General features: G+C 50.4%; 1 long non-coding RNA gene across 1 annotated transcript; it reads right to left on the minus strand.

Annotated features, from left to right (window-relative positions):
• Nucleotides 1-13,790: 13,790 nt before the first annotated feature.
• LOC119323336 lies at nucleotides 13,791-14,304 on the minus strand. The gene is made up of 3 exons (XR_005156268.1): nucleotides 14,256-14,304; nucleotides 14,076-14,118; nucleotides 13,791-13,927 (listed from the first exon to the last, which is right to left on the minus strand). It is a non-coding gene; the product is annotated as an uncharacterized LOC119323336 (long non-coding RNA).
• Nucleotides 14,305-14,969: the final 665 nt, after the last annotated feature.

Consider the following 14,969-nt stretch of genomic DNA (forward strand, 5'->3'; position numbering starts at 1 on the left):
GGCGCGGGCGCAGAGCGCTCGCAGGAGGAGGCGGCGGCGGAGATCCGGGGCGACACCGGCGGCGGGTGGCGACCGGAGGACGGCGGCGGAGATCCGGGGCGACGCGCAGGAGGGCGCAGGTCACGGCGGCGGGGCGCTCGGGCCCGAGGCAGCCCGGGGCGGGCCGGCCGTGGGCTCCGCGGGCCCTGCGGCGCGAAGGAGAGAGAGAGGCCGGCAGGGACACGTGGCGGCTTCGGATTGGCCCAGGAGCGGCGGCGGACGCGTCCGGTGATGGGTGGACGTGTCCAGCGGTGAGGAGGAGGTTTCATCTAGGGTTTGATCCGCGAAAATGGAGGGGGAGGGCGTTTATATAGGTAGAGGGAGTTAGGAGAGTCCAAATGAGGAGCGGTTTTCGCCCACATGATCGTGATCGAACGACCGAGAGCATGGAGGGGGTTTGGATGGGTTATTGGGCCACTTTGGAGGGGTGTTGGGCTGCACACAAAAAAGGCCTTTGCGGTTACCCGGTTAACCGTTGGAGTAACAAACGGACTCCATATGGCACAAAACTTGACAGGCGGTCTACCGGTGACGTACCAAGGCCGCTTGGCAAATCACGGTCCATTTCGAAAATGTTTAACACCCGCTCACAATAGGAGACAAAAGGGAGACGCTGGAGGACATAGGAGTGTCGGATTACAAAACAGACAACGGGAAAAATGCTCGGATGCAAGAGACGAACATGTATGAAAAATGAGATGCACATGATGATATGGCAAAATACAACACGCAAGCAAAAGACACGGCAACTACGGCGAATAACTGGAGGACACCTGACGCATCGAATCCGGGGCGTTATACTCAGAGACTGCGGTGTCGGCGGTCTCTCGGGCTCGAGGGTCGTCATCTCCCAGGAGTGCGCGACACGGCAGCGGGCACGGTATGACGAGCACAATGTCCCCTGCCGCTCCTCGTTAGCCAAGGCCGTCGTGACGCCGAAATGGGTCCGCAACGATTCGGACCTCGCCGTTGCGTGGACCCTTGACAGCTCCGTCACCATCACTGAGACGGACGCCACACGCTGTCGTGCCTTGGCAGTGAGATCGCAAAGTACAATGAGGAGTGGTCTCTTAACAAGACCTCCGTCTGCGCCATCGAGGGCAGGGGCGCCGCCATGGCTCCGGCGGTGCCGTCGACAGTGGTCGCGGCGGCACTCTGCACCGCGTAGCAGGAGGCCGAGCGGCTACGCCACGAGCGGGAGGCAGCCACCAGACAAAGGTTGTCGCGGCACTCTGGTGCCCTTCCAAGGAACGATGATGATGATGAATGCGGTGCGGCAGGACAGGGCGGCCACACGTATAATGTGATCGTCCGCTATAGCATTGGAGATGCACTTAGCACATGCAACAAAGCCATGGTATTGATCCTGTGGGTGCGGAGCACGCCGCACGGCCCGACGGACGGACGGAGAGGGACCCTTCCGCGGGACGACGGAGACGCGACGGTCACCCGACAGCGACGCTACGGCACCCACCTGCAGTTTCTTCCTTTCATCTTGTCTGAGTGGCGGCCGGGAACTTGTACCAGCTATGTGCATATACATGCATATATACGAGTAGTCGCCGGCCCGTTCGTGGTGGAAGCGGCCACACACAGTTCGTTATGCACGTAATGCGGTTCGCTCGATTGGCACGTGCTACCTACCGACGTGTGCAGTACGTGCGCAGTAGAGACTCGATCGAGGTGGCCAGATGGGACAGCATGCAATGCAAGTTGGCTGCACAGGCATGTGGCGTTCAACCGATCTTGCAAAAGAAAAACAGAGCAAATGGACGTTAGGCCAACTCCACCGCACGACCCCAAATTGTCCGGACCTGTCCGTTTGGGTCTAAACGGACAAATGAAGCGGCCCAACACGCAACCCCATCCGCAAAAAACGTCCGTTTCTGGTTTGGTTTGCCCCGTCCCGAGCGCAAATTTGGTTCCGCTTTGCGGTCGAGCGGACAGTGAACGGACGTTTTCTGCGTGGTCCTCGTCCGCCCCTGTCTCTTTGCATGTGAGGGCTGGTCCACTAGTCATTGAAACAAAGGGGCCCACCAACCCACCCACCCATCCCCTTCTCTCTCCTCCTTTTCTCTGTTCTTCCCCACGGAGCCGACCCACGCGACCCCGGCAGCCGCGACTGGCCGACGTCCTGCGCCATCCTAGACTCCGGCGGTTTCCTACCTTCACGCGATGGCGGCGACCTCCCTGCTCGGCGCGCAGACGGGGACGCAGGCAGGCTCGCAAGCAGGGCCGCGGCGAGGGAACGCATGCAGGGCCGCGTCAGGCATGCACGGCGCGCGAGAGCAGGCGAGGCCGAGGCGCGGTTGGACGAGCAAGGGCGCGCTTGCTGGTGAGCGCATGCGGTGGGCGCGGCGGGGAAGGCCGGGGCGCGTCGGAAGGCCGAGGTGAGCGCGCGGCAGGGTGAGGCGGGGTGCGTGCAGGTGAGCGCGGGCATGCACAGTTCGAGCCCGGGAACTGTTGGAAATATGCCCTAGAGGCAATAATAAAAGGGTTATTATTATATTTCCTTGTTCATGATAATTGTCTTTTATTCATGCTATAACTGTATTATCCGAAAATCGTAATACACGTGTGAATACATAGACCATAACATGTCCCTAGTGAGCCTCTAGTTGACTAGCTCGTTGGTCAACAGATAGTCATGGTTTCCTGACTATGGACATTAGATGTCATTGATAACGGGATCACATCATTAGGAGAATGATGTGATGGACAAGACCCAATCCTAAGCATAACACAAGATCGTGTAGTTCGTTTTGCTAGAGCTTTTTCAATGTCAAGTATCTCTTCCTTAGACCATGAGATCGTGTAACTCCCGGATACCGTAAGAGTGCTTTGGGTGTACCAAACGTCACAACGTAACTGGGTGACTATAAAGGTGCACTACAGGTATCTCCGAAAGTGTCTGTTGGATTGACACGGATTGAGACTGGGATTTGTCACTCCGTATGACGGAGAGGTATCTCTGGGCCCACTCGGTAATGCATCATCATAATGAGCTCAAAGTGACCAAGTGTTTGGTCACGGGATCATGCATTACGGTACGAGTAAAGTGACTTGCCGGTAACGAGACTGAACGAGGTATTGGGATACCGACGATCGAGTCTCGGGCATGTAACGTACCGATTGACAAAGGGAATTGTATACGGGGTTGTTCGAATCCTCGACATCGTGGTTCATCCGATGAGATCATCGAGGAGCATGTGGGAGCCAACATGGGTATCCAGATCCCGCTGTTGGTTATTGCCCGAGAGCCGTCTCGGTCATGTCTACGTGTCTCCCGAACCCGTAGGGTCTACACACTTAAGGTTCGGTGACGCTAGGGTTGTATGAATATGAGTATGCAGTATACCGAATGTTGTTCGGAGTCCCGGATGAGATCCCGGACGTCACAGGAGTTCCGAAATGGTCCGAGGTGAAGAATTATATATAGGAAGTGATATTTCGGCCATCGGGAAAATTTCGGGGTCACCCGGTATTGTACGCCGAAAGGGTCCCGGGGGTCCACCGGGTGGGGCCACCCATCCCGGAGGCCCCCAAGGGCTGAAGTAGGGAGGGTAACCAGCCCATAGTGGGCTGGTGCGCCCCCCTTGGCCCACCCCCTGCGCCTAGGGTTGAAACCCTAGGGTGGGGGGGCGCCCCACTTGCCTTGGGGGGTACTCCACCCCCCTTGGCCGCCGCCCCCTTTGGAGATTGGATCTCCCAGGGCCGGCGCCCCCCCTTGGGGGCCTATATAAAGGGGGGGAGGGGCAGCCGCACCCTGAAGTTCTGGCGCCTCCCTCCCCCTGCTACACCTCTTCCTCCTCCGTCACGTGCTTGGCGAAGCCCTGCCGGAGTGCTGCTGTTCCACCACCACCACGCCGTTGTGCTGCTGCTGGAGCCATCATCATTAACCTCTCCTTCCCCCTTGCTGGATCAAGAAGGAGGAGACGTCATCCGCTCTGTACGTGTGTTGAACGCGGAGGTGTCGTCCGTTCGGCGCTAGGATCTCCGGTGATAGGATCACGACGAGAACGACTACTTCAACCCCGTTCTTTTGAACGCTTCCGCTCGCGATCTACAAAGTGGTATGTAGATGCATCTCCCATGACTCGTTGCTTAGATGAACTCATAGATGGATCTTGGTGAAACCGTAGGAAAAATTTTAATTTTCCGCAACGTTCGCTAACAGGAACACGGCGCTCGCGGGCGACGACTGCTGCTGCTGCGGTGTTTGAGCGCAAGCGGGCGCGGCGAGCTCTGCAGCGGCGACGGACAGGCGCGCGAGTGGGCGCGGCGGCTAGGCTCGGCGGCGAGCGGCAAGGCGCAGCGTGCGCGCATGCCCTGGCAGCGCGTGCTAGCTAGCTAGCTGCGGCGTGCGCGGGTGCGCTAGCTAGCTAGCTAGCTGTGGCGTGCGCGGATGCTGCAGCCCCGGCGTGGCGAGCGGCACGGCCGCGGGAGCTACATGCAGGGCCTGGGCGAGGACGAAACGGGGAGGTCACGCGAGCTCGCTTGGAGGGCGCGGGGCGGGCGGGACGGCGGGAAGGCGTGGGCGAGCTTGACGGCGGCGGCTGCACCGGCGGGCCGAGAGTGCGAGCTCGCCGGCGCGCGAGGCGCAGGCGTGTGCGCGCGGTCGAGGCGGACATTTTGGGGCGGTCAGTCGCGTTGGGCGCCTCCAACTGAAGCCGGACACATATGTCCATTTTGCTACTCATCGTCGCCCCAAACGGATGAAATCCGGACAAAGCGGACGTCCGTTTGGGATCGTGCGGTGGAGTTAGCCTTATAATACGCACCCTTTTTCATCCGCTTCCGTGGCTGGGAAGTGAACCGAATTTGGTGGCTGGCTGGCTGGTTTCGTGGCAGGTGGTCGGTACACGCAGCTTGACTAGCGGCGAAGCACATCGTCTAGTCGCGGGCACGTACATCCGTCGGGTTGAGATCCTGTGCAGTACCGTATGATGCTGTAGTGTCGATGACATGTGGGGCCAGGTCCCACATGACAGTGACTGTACAGCACCGTACAGTACTGCAGAGGATCCTAACCCACATCCATCGTACTAGTACTGTTGTTCGCATGACAGGTCGCTGTTTGGCGCGGCCGTCTCACCGAAATACAGTAGCAGACTAGCAGTAGAGGTTTAGAACCGCTTGTGTTTGTGTACGTATGCAGGTGTCTCTCTCCGTACGTATGTCGACACTCCAACCGCTGCTAATTTATGTACGTACGGGCAGAAGTGAGTGTGACTTCCCCCGCAAAAAAAAAAGTGAGTGTGACTTACCTCGCAAAAAAAAGTGAGTGTGACTCGGAAGCAAAGCAACGGCCGTGCGTGCCTGCCCGGTGCTCTGTCTATCAAGACTTTCTTTTATTCATCCTTTAAATCTAACAAGGTTAAGGCATTTCATTTAATACCGTGAACCAGGGTAATTCGAAGCCGCTTTGAGTCCGGAATGATTGGGAGCAAGGCGCCAAACAAGGTGACGAGATGCCTGGTCCCCGATCATCAGCTCTCTTTCGCGTGCCCCGTATATCCAGCCACATGTTATGGTGTTAAACCACCCGAGCCCCCAATTATTTTCCATTTATTCCTGCACATGGACATTAGCGTTTGTCCTATAGGAAGAGACACAGAAGTACACGCCGTCACCAAAACGAAAAGGAAAAGGGGAGGCAGTGCGACCCGGCCGCCGGTCCTGGCTTCTTGCCAAACCGAACAAGCAAGATAGTACTAGTGCTTGCCAAACCGTAACCTAATCTCCCGCTGCGGGGCCCGGCCGGCGACGGCCAGGAAACAATCAACGGCCTAGGACTAGGACAAGGGTAGTTGATTAGATGAAGCCGAAAAAATAGTACTCCCTCAGTCTCATAATATAAGAAGATTTTTCACACTATATTAATGTAAAAAACGTTTTTATTTTAAAACAGAGGAAGTACGAACTAAGATTGTTATGTTTCTCAATAAATTTCATCCTCGCTAATGAATGAAACAACTAAGATTCTTTTTAACTGACTGCCAAGACTAAAAAAAACTAGGGTCGCGCTAACTGCCACACGTGTGGCACGAAGGGAGACGCATCACACGTCTCTAATGTAAACGGATTGCCACGTCATCGCATGCATGCATGCAGGAATCTTTTTGGATTTTCAATTTTTAAAATGTTTTATCTCTTAAACAAAAAATCCGATTAAAAATTCGTTTTCACCATTAAATCCCTCGCGACGAGATCCTCGAAACTAGATCCCATGTTGATATATTTTGATGAAATTTTTTTTGGATTAAAAATTGCCATGTCTATTGTATATGAATTGTCATGATGTTTACATTGAAGTTGCCATGATATGTTTCAGCTATTTTCTTCTACATTTAAAAGTAAATTTTGACATTTATAAAACAGGGAATTAAGAAACTAGACTTGTCATGAACCATAAACAAAAATTGCCATGATACATGCACGTAAAATTGCCATGGTTCATACACAAAATAATTTTCATGGTCAAAGTATTGGAGTTGCCATCATCAAAATACTAAAATTGCCATGATCTACAAACTAAAATTGCCACATGGCAACTTTAGTTTAAGCACTATGGCAACTGCAGTGTAAACATCGTGGCAACTTCTGGCAAAAAAAAATTCGTTGAAACATATCAACATGGGGTCTAGTTTTGATGATCTCGTCGAGACGGATTTAATGGTGAAAACGGATTTTTAGTTCGCTTTTTTATTTAGGAGATACAACATTTTTAAGACGAAAACCAAAAAAAATTCTGCTGATGTCATCTATTCATACGTGGCAAAATAAGTAATGATGGAGGCGTGTGGGCGATGTGCAAACGCCCACACGTGAGGGCGTTAACATTTCCGAAAAACTAAGGCTCGGAGGAATTCGAAAATTGTAGTGGGATGCCCACTTGTTTCTTTTCACAATAAACTTTTGATTTATTCATCTTAATCACGGCGGTACAACGAACATCATAAATAATAAAAATTCTATGTAGATCCGTAGACTACCTAGCGACGACTACAAGCACTGAAGCGCGAATCATATATATAGCATTTGATGCCACAAGAAAAAACAAAGAATTTGTAAAAAAAAAAGGTTGGAATCGATGCTGGATTTTCTATGAGATGTAATACACATAATTCCTCAGGAAAACCTTCCTATAAGAAAAAACATTGTAGAAAAAACTCCTAAGGATTCTAACCCTCCAAAAATCATATAGAATTCATTTGAATTAAATGGGCCATAAAGATAGAAAGAACATCTTCTCCACAACACCACCACCGCTTTTCACATCTTGCTTTCTTGTCAAGTTGCCGCAGGATTTTGTAAATCATAACCAACCTGGAATTTAGATGATATTCCCATGGCGGTGACCCCATTTCTTGCATCACCGTCTTGCGGTTGCGAAGTCGAGAGACGGTGGCTTGTTTCGCACACAAATGATTTCTCGAGTTTGAAGGTGTCGTTTTATATGTAGGCCAAGTCATACTCTATTGATTTGATGGGCTAACCTTTTGCCTTGGTTGTCTAAAAATGTTGCCAATCTATCAGGTAGTATGCTGGCCCCAAACCATTTAGCCCTGTAACTATAATGGCATTGTGTGAAAGAGAAACATGTCATTTTAGATGTTCTTGAGTTTTAAAATGTCTAATATGTAGGTTGCGAGTCAAATTTCCCACTGCTAACTATACAGTTACTCTAAAATGTTGCTAATTTGTTGAGTAGTCAACTTCTGCCCAAAGACCATCTAGACATGTACTCCATCATCTGTTTTTTTCTTCTGGCCGCATTCGTCATCGTTGAAGCCCCCCCACCTCCCCACTCATCGGATCTGAAGCACCCAACAGCCACTACTAGAAATACCACTACTAATGGCGCACCTAATATGGCCATTAATGGCGCATCACTGGTGCACCATTGATAGCACGCCATTAGTAATTTTTACTAATGGCGCACCACCTGGTGCGCCATTAGTATCTGGTATACTAATGGCGCACCACCTGGTGCGCCATTAGTATATGCGAGGGTGCGCCATTAGTATGCCTCCCAGGGGGCATGTATACCCAGGTGCTTTGGCATACTAATGGCGCACCACCTCTGGATGCGCCATTAGTAACCGCAGCATACTAATGGCGCACCACCCGGTGATGCGCCATTAGTATGCACTGTCATACTAATGGCGCACTGTCGTGTGATGCGCCATTAGTATGAATATTAGGTTTTTTTTTATTTTTTTATTTTCTGTTTTTTGCACAGGTTACAAAATGTATAATTTGACAAAATATAGACAACACACATCAACAATAGATTCATCAAATACAATAGAAGATTAGTCTTTGAATACAATTCATCATATTAGTCTCCGAATTAAAAAGACCGAACAAAGATAGAACATTATATTACAAGTCTCGAGACCGCGAGTAGCGAGTTTGTCTTCGCATTACAAGTCGATATCGATCATCTAAACTACCATCACATAGAAGAGAGCTGCGGTCATCACGATGAAACTCGTCTTCATCCGGTTCCTCCAACGCTCCCTCCCCTCTCCCGCTAGATAGCGGGCGTATCTAGATTCGGCCTCGGCCCTAGTGGTGTACCCTTTGTAACTGTTACCGCTGAATCGGTGAACCTGTCTCCGACACTCCTCCCAGTCATCGTAGACTCCGGGAACCTTACCCTTGTACACGACATACGTCGGCATCGCTATGCACTAGCCAAACGAAACGTTAGTACCAATTCACAGACAATACATAAGCAATATATAATTATGCAACAGAACAATCGGAAGAGAAAAGCAAGACATTAATAGCATCGATTACATCTAAGTTGAACGACTCTCAAAACCAAAGAGACATACTACAAGTTCATTAAAGTTTAATTACAACATGAGCCAATCGATGTTTCAGAACTAGACAACTCGACTCAAGGGACCGGAGCGTGGATGAAGCCGCCGTCTATCGTGGGAGTCATGAAAGAACGGGCGTTGTCATCCTGCATTTGTAGCATTGTGTCGATGTCACTGTTGGACGGTTGATTTCTGAGGTAGAACTGCCCCGAGGTACGAAGGACATCTTGATGGATGATTTCCGCAAACTCCGACAGGATGCGAAAGAATTCTTGTCGGAGGTCCGCGTCCTGGATTGCCGACACGCTCGCGGCCCAATCTTGGAGTTTACTCGGTAGCAGAAGTTGATGATGGTCCCGTACGATCGCCCGCATGTGATGGATGGCGTAGTAGGCACCCTTCTGACCGCCAGGCGGCTGCTTGACGCAGCAGAACGTCGTATTGTGGGAGAACACGTGCTTGCCGTACTTACGAATAGGCCTGGTGAAGGTGCCTCCAGATTGGGCGTAGCCGGGGAGAACATCATCAAGAACCTTCTTGACATTTGTGTAGTCTACGTTCGACTGACGGTCCGGGTCGAAATACGTGGCCATGGAATATTTGGGGCTTAGGAGGATGAGCGTGCAATGTGTGTCACTGCAGAAAACACGGAATGTTAAAAGAAAAACGATCGAAAAGTAAGAATTCATATGTTACGGGCCGGTTGAGGGTTGGACTTACTCGGGAAAGTAAGGCACGAGGAAGTTATCCTTATCTTGGTTTGCCAGAATGACGCCTTCGAGGTAAGAACTCGCGACTTGCCGGTCCCCAGCGCTGCCCAAGATCTTGGCACGCATGTAGAAGGGGTCGACTATCACGATGTCCGGGGTTTTGTCGCGAATGATCCGCATCTCCATACTCAGCGAAAATAGCCGAACGAAGGTGTAGTGCAGCGGATGAAGGTTAAACATAGCAAAGATGTCATCAAACCGCAAGACGATCGTACCCCCGATGTCGCCATCCACAAAGCCCTTGCCCTCTGGCACCTTGGCCATGAAAACCGGGTATGCCACATCCTTCTCTCTGAGACGCCGCTTCTCCAAAGAAAGAACACTGTCGTGCAGACTCCGCATAGCACCGGTTGCAGCATTGAGCATATTTGGTGGTAGCATCGCCCTACCCGCCACATGCACCCTCCTCGAGATATCCTGCGGTGAAGGTGGCCCGTCCTGAGCACGGATCGTACTCGGTGCCGGCTGGCTCGCACCCTTCTTAGTCTTTCTTTTGCGTGCCTTCTTCTTCTCCTGTAATGGGACCGAGTTCTGCTCACAGACCGCCTTCTTGAGTGTGTTGGGGCTGATAATATTTCGCACCTCGCCTATCTGAGGCTCGGTGAAGTCGGCAGCTGGAGGCGTCTCCTGAGAGCTGAACGCCAGACGGCGCCTGTTGCAACTTGGCTTCTCCGCGGTACGAGCTAGATCGCACACGTCTTTTGTTGGGTTTGGTTCTTGAGAAGGAGGCCCCATGAAGTCGCCATCGTACCCATGCTCGTCAAAGTACTGATCGACGTTGCCAAATGTATCATCGTCGTCGTCGTCGTCGTTCTGATCCTGTGCCATATGCATGTTTGGATCCAGTGGCATAGGGATGTCCAGCACCGTTACGGCGGTCTTGCCATGGGGCCGACTTGGCGCCGGCACGACTGGCGGTGTTGTCTTTGGGGTGGTGTCCCCCGCCCCCAAACGAATCTGGCTCTTCGGCCAAAGCAGGGGCCAGCTCAGGCAGGCGCTGAGGGTCATCACGTCATCATCGTCGGCCCCGACGGGTCGAATCGGAGTTAACAAGTCGTCGCAGCCTGGCAGCACCCGAACCAGTTGAACCCTAAACAAGTTGGGTGGCATCTGGGTACCGTGGAACAAGGGGTTGCCCGGTTGAACGATTTTGCCCTTGGCGACATCGACCAACTCGTTGTTCATGAAGTGGAGGAGAGTGCACGGAACGTCGGCGGCGCCCTGCAAAAACATGTAGGGCGTCAGGGATGCCCAGTCAAAGGCAAGGAGATGAAGTCCTCGGCCGAGAGAGGCTTAATTAGTTACCGTGATGATGGCGTCGAGCTCGGCTAATGTCGAGGCACCGCCAACGGCGGGCGTGCAGTTGACGGAGCGGCCGCTTGCTGAAGAGGTGCCGGCCGGCGTACACCCGGGTGCATTAAGCTCCCGTGCCGGCGTCGGAGACACCAATGCCGCCTCCGCCGGAGGCACCAATGGCCCCGCCATCGCATTATGCGAGTTGCTGGCCGTGAAGCTAGGAATCGGGGGCGGCCCCTGTTGGCCGCCCGCAATCCACGCACTCAACCCCAAGATCAAGGTAGGCACAAGGGCGGTGATCGTCGCTCCGAGTCGTTGTTCCACTTGCTCTTGGACAATCTCCGGAATCCGCGCCACCTGTGCCTTGAGTTCTTGAACCTCTCGCGCCTGGCTTTCCGAGCTGGTCTTTTTCTCCTTCCGCACACCAGCGGTATAGTATGACCCCCATTTTGTCGACAAGCCTTTGCCGGCCACACGACCAGCTGACGTCGGCTTACTGAGCTTATCCTTGTTCTTCATTATATTCAACCCCCTATTTAGAGTGGTGTCCCAAGGGTTGCTCTGAGTCGACCCCGCGCTACTGCTTTCAGTCGCCTGCGGAAGGAATGTGAACCATTTAGAAATTCGGCTTCATTAATTAGAATGCAACCATATGGAGCTAATTACGCGGGGGTGTATTCCTTACCAGAACAAGCTCAAGCCGCCTGGTCTTCGGATCCGTGGTAAGCTCCTTTGTTTTCGGGTCCTTCTTGTACCGGGCCCTGACAAAGTTCATGGTCTGCTTGTCACCGTATTTATCGAAGAGGGGCGGTAGGCCTTGCTCGGCACGGTCCGCCTCCTCCTTGTCCCATATAGGCTCCGCCACTCTGTAACCGCCGGGACCGAGTATGTGTTCCCCTATGTTCAGCTCCCGCATTTGTTTCCCCCACTCACTTGATTGGGAGCTTGCGGTGCTCGAGCAATTGATCTTGAAGTCGTTGTAGTCATCTTCGGTGATCGAAGGATTTTTCTCCTTGATCTTCTCATAACTCTCACCTTTCTCGATCATTCTCTTCACATTGCTTTTCCAAGTAGACAGGGCCTTGCTCATCTTCGTGAGGGCAGCATTGTTCACTTTATTCCCTTTGAGGCTTGTGTTTTCGAATTCAGCGGGGAACTTGTATCGTTCGTGCAGCTTCGTGAAGAGGAGGTGGCGCAAATTCCCCCGGTCAGGATGCCTCAGGTTCTCGGTGTTGATCGAGACGGTGCTCCGGACAATGCACCCAAGCTGAAGCGAGTACCCCTTGACTATTCGTTCGGGCGCCGTTGGATTCCCGTTGGAGTCCACTTCAGTAACTTCCTCCTTGAGGGTGCGGAGCACGATCGGGCGCCGGTCCTTCCGTTGCCTCTTCGGCTGGCTGCTATCTGTGCGTGCGCCGCCATCATCAGTGGTGGCATCCTCGGCGGCACCATCAGTGGTGGCATCAGTGTGGTCATCCTCGGCGGCACCATCCGTGGTCTCAGGATCGGTGGGGAAGGCGGCGGCCTCATACAAGTGAGGTTGTTCCTCCATCTCCTGGGACAGCTCCCAGAATGCCTTGCCGCCCGAACCCCCGGCCTCATTGTTGTGGGCCATGTTTCTCTCTAAATAGAAACAAAGTTTGGTCAAAAAGTTGGTTATTGTCAAGGAACAAGATCATGGTCTCATCATTTAGGGTTTGTCGACATCGAGGCATCCTAAAATCTAAGCTTTTATCATTGAGGGTTTTTCGACGCCAAGGCACCCTAAAAGCCTAACTTTTCATCATTTCGGTTTTTATCGACACCGAGGCACCCTAAAAGCCATGCATTAGTCACAAGTACGCCGGGGCACTTGATCCTACTTAATTAACTACTAAGATACCCCGGCCCATGCATTAGTCACAAGTACCCCATATGTCCTATTTTTAGCAAAGTCATGCTAAAATTCACGGAAAATTTCAGCATGACCTTTGCTGAAAATAGGACATATGGAGTACCCGAATTTGCCGGAACGAAAGTTAATCGACATTCCGGCAAACTCAAGGGCCTCTCGGGGTACCTGCAAAATCATCACAACACGATGGTCGGAGACAAAACCCAGCAAACTAGCAAAATCATCACAAATTGTTTTCTGTTAAAGATGATCATCATCTTTACAAGTCTTTCTCAATGTGATCACAAGTAATTCAGAGGCATCACAAGTAATTCAGAGCATCACAAGGCATTAGTAGTTCAGTACATGAACAAGTTTTACAAACCCAGATAAGAACAAGTGAATTCTAGTCCCATTGACACTCCTGGTTTTCTACAAACACCAAGTACTAGGGCACACAAAAGTTCTGAAATTTGTGTGCCTAACTGAATTAACTGAATTTTTAGTAACCGAATAAACTGAATTTTCAAAACTGCAAGAATACAATCAAGAAAAATCCAACAGCACTAGAACTGAGCTGATTGACAGTAGTTTTGTTCACTGTTATGTTGGCCTAACTGGATGTTGGCTATCTTTTATAGTGTCTCTGTTACATGCCAGTTTGGTCATTGCTAACTTTTGATATGTTGTGTTTCTGAAATATCAGAATCGGATATCCAAAAGAAGAAACAATATAATTTCTAACAAATCATTAGCCTGTTTGCTTCAAAAATAACAGTTCCTGTTGAGATTCCTGGGATCCAATCCCAACCAGTCCATTTGATTAAAATGACTGGATTACTGGAATGAGAATACCAAAAGAACAAGATATAGTCTACAAAAAAAAGAAAGAATACAGCCAATCCCCATCACTATTTTCCCCTCTGGTTCAACCCTCTCACCATTTAAAGCAAAAATCTATATGGACCATCCATTCCTAGTTTGCATAAGTATCTAGTTTTAATTTACCTTCACAAGAGCACCAATAACACCCAAGCTGGTAAGCCTCAAGTACTCAAAAGGTCTTGTCTTGCTGGTAGTATTCAGGAATGGGTACAGGTACAGTGGGATGTGAGCTGCAAAGGAAAAAGAAGAAGACTTAATTATTAACCACTGCTAGTTAAGATTTACTTATTCTGTAAAGTCACCAAAATGAGGAAAGCTTTTTAACAATAAACAATGGAAATATTTAAGACTTGGCATAGAAACAGCAGCGCTCAGTACCATTCAAGAACGGGATCCTGGTCTCAGGGTGTGAAGCAACACACTGCAATTAAAAAAAAGTAAAATGAAATTGAGGGGCAGATGGCAAGCAAGCATGATATGAAAGCAGTAGTATTCTCAATCCACCGCAAGGCCCACCAGGAGTGAGGGTTTCCTTTTCTTTCTCATGTAAAAGCATACCTGAAGAAGTGCAAGTGCATTGCAGACACGGTTTGATGCAACTGGCGGAAAAAAAATACTATACTAAGTAAACTTCATCACTTATCTAGATAATCTGCAGAAGTAGAACATATTGTTTCTAACCTATAAATGTCTTCCTATATAGTTTAAACTGATTAGATTTCCTAACACCACCTCCTGATAAGTTTGCAAAGTCATCAATAGGACAGGATTTCACAAAGTTCACACCCCCGCCCCCTGTCCTTGAACAGGGTATCTCCACCAGATACTATAATTAAATGTGCACAGCCGAATACCCCTCCAGCCTGCTCCAGCACAAAAATATTCATTGGAAGTTCACTTTTACCAAGAAACAAATACATCAGGAAGCAGGGGATATTAACAAAAATGCGCTTCTTGTGGTATTCACTCCTGAGAGATTGTATATGATAACTGCAGTATTTACCATTTTATTCAGGGGTACTATAACAGAAATGGGCACGTCTCTTGTTGTATTCAATCCTAACAGAACAACATATAAGATAACGGCAGTACTTTCCACTTTAATCAGAGCAAGCAGAACTAAAATGGATACAGTTATCTGATGCACACACCGAACTGCCATCCGAGTGTGTCCAACAGAGATCGGCAACCATTCCCGCTACGGATGCTAATAACAGGTAAACCATAGCACATGTTTAAAGAATGTATCATAATAAAAGCTACAAAAATCAC

Source organism: Triticum dicoccoides, chromosome 6B, assembly GCF_002162155.2.
Source record: "Triticum dicoccoides isolate Atlit2015 ecotype Zavitan chromosome 6B, WEW_v2.0, whole genome shotgun sequence".
NCBI classification, from domain to species: Eukaryota; Viridiplantae; Streptophyta; class Magnoliopsida; order Poales; family Poaceae; genus Triticum; species Triticum dicoccoides.